The sequence below is a fragment of the Hypanus sabinus genome, unplaced genomic scaffold (assembly GCF_030144855.1).
Source record: "Hypanus sabinus isolate sHypSab1 unplaced genomic scaffold, sHypSab1.hap1 scaffold_1588, whole genome shotgun sequence".
Taxonomy (NCBI): domain Eukaryota; kingdom Metazoa; phylum Chordata; class Chondrichthyes; order Myliobatiformes; family Dasyatidae; genus Hypanus; species Hypanus sabinus.
The window spans coordinates 35,266-38,004 of NW_026779667.1; positions in this window are offsets into that span (position 1 = coordinate 35,266).

Consider the following 2,739-nt stretch of genomic DNA (forward strand, 5'->3'; position numbering starts at 1 on the left):
TGGGGAATTCAGTCTATTGGGGTCACAGAACACATAAATGCAAATATGCAGTTTATATTATTATCAGGGTCAGTACACACATAGTGAACTGAGTGGACTGTTGCTGTTCTGTACAGGGCACTGTATACTTGTCAATGACTTGATGCTTTGAGAGCTAAGAACCCAATGAGCAAGTGCGGAAATGTATATTTCTACACTAATTGTGCTGAACATCTGGGACACTGCACCTGCCAGGAGTGGTGGGAACAACCGATCAGAGTGTTCAAAGAGTAAAAGAACAAAATAATTAACCAGCATAGTTGTGGGAAGAGGGTGGTGAATGGAAGAGTATGAATATTGTACAAGGTAAGTTTGCACAATGAGAACACACCTGCGTAAAAACACTGGCACTGTATTCCAAGCCAGAACACAGCTCTGGATAATGAGGGCACAATTCAGTACAAGGACAGAAATTTATGAAAATCGAACACTGATGAAACAGAAGAGGACAATTCCAGTTTTGCACTGTAAAACTGACATAAATATCACCAGCACACTATGGTAAGGGCTCAAGCTCAGCATGCCTTAAGGAGATAAGCTTTTGCAACTGCGAGACCCTCCACTATCTTCACAGCCACGAAACAGTTCTGGAATGCAAAGATTCGTATTGTGCACCGACGCTCATTCAGCTTTGACCTGGGTAATCAGAGCCCTGAACATTCCCGGCAATGGAAAAAAACGAACAATAATACAAAGCTCACCTAGTCCTACACTCTATGAGAAGCCCAGTTAGCTGACTTAACATATCACCAAAATCGAGGAACACAGATCTCAATAAACCCAGCACTGCTCTGTGGTGTCACAGATTTCCAGCATCATCTATTTGCTGTGCGGAGAAAGACACGAACAACTCCACATTGCACTGTGAAGACATAGCTCAACACAGACCATACTCAGGCCGCTGAGACCACCGAGCACCTGCAACACTGGAAGAACACAGACCTGTACACTACCCAGTACAGCTCCGGCACTGTATTACAGGGTCAAACACTGCTGCCGCTCAGCATGTTGAGGAAAAGGAGGGTTTACCTATGGTACAAACATAGCTTGCATACGAGGCTATACAAGAACAGTCTGCAAGGACAAGGAACTTAGCAATATCACAACCTTCACTACCAGGGATCAGTACATGTATCTGTGCACGCCCAAGACACTGCGCCGAAGTTAAACACTGGTACAAACGCAAACCTTCAATTGTTGTGACGTATTTAACCCTGACACTGAAGTGCAATTCATGATCACTGTCATTAACTTCCCTCCCATTGGGCATTTTTCAAGATGTAACGGAGAGTTGATAAAGGTGAACCTTGAAATGCTCCGTGCTTCAATTTCCAAATGTTTTTTTTTTAAAAAAGGCAGGAGGAGAACGAGGAACACAAATGTCGAGAGTCTATGGAAGTTGTAAAAACACCAAATTGGTGTGTGACTAATTTCCTGAAAATTGACTGGGTTTCTTAATGTATAGGCTTTAAGGATCTGAAATTGTTCGCCGTATCTTAGAAAGGTTTGCCAGCATTTACAGATTATATATGTCATTTTGTGCAAATTTTGCATATCATCCTGACGGGTCGGCTCATGGTCCGGTTTGGAAATAACAATGCTCGTGAGTGGAATGGACAAGGAATAGCTTTTGATGCCGCCAGCCCATCAAAAGTACAGATCACCCGACCACAGAGTACATCTACAGAGAGTGTGCCACTGGAAATCAGCGTGCACAATTAAATGCCCTTATTGTAAAAATGGTTAACAATAGTGCATAATGGGATACTTGAGAACCCTGGAACCAGCTAAATTTAAGACTGCTTATGCATGCCGAGACTAACGTCGAATGATTGAGTAGTGCCAGGAATTCAAATACACAAGACATAAACTCTCCAGGAACCTAAGCAGAAGATGCGTCTGGAGTGAATCCACAGCCCTGATAACACATAACACAGCCCTGCTTACTCATACAACCCTTTTTAAACAATGGAACTACATAAGCAATAAGCCAATCCGCCGGCACCATCCCCGTTTCTAATGGCATTTGAAATATTTCTGTCACAGCCCCTGCTATTTCTGCACGAACTTACCTCAATGTCCTTGGGAATATCCTATCAGGTCCTGGAGATTTATCCACTTTTATGTGCTTTAAAAGCTCCAGTACGTCCTCCTCTGTAATCATCACAATTTCCATATCTTCCCTACTTGTTCCCCTTACCTTACACAATTCAATATCCTTCTCCTTAGTGAATAACGAAGAAAAGGAATTGTTCAAAATCTCCCGCATCTCTTTTGGCTCCACACATAGATATCCACTCCGATTCTCTAAGGGTCCAATTTTATCCCTCACTATATATTTTTTTTCTTTTAATATATCTGTAGAAACCCTTTGGATTTATTTTCACCTTACTTGCCAAAGCAACCTGATATCTTCTTTTAGATTTTCTAACTTCTTTCTTGAGATGCTTTTTACGTTCTTCATATTCCTCGAGCACCTCATTTATTCCATGTTGCCTATATTCATTGCAGATCTCACTTTTTCCGAACCAATTTTCCAATATCCCTTGAAAACCATTGCACTCTAAAACTTTTAAACATTACTTTCAACACAATAGGAAGATAAAGTTTATGAACCCTCAAAATGTCACCTGTTAATGACTTTTATTTCTTCATTCCCTCCTTCCCACAAAACAAATTGTCCCATTCAGTTATTTTAAA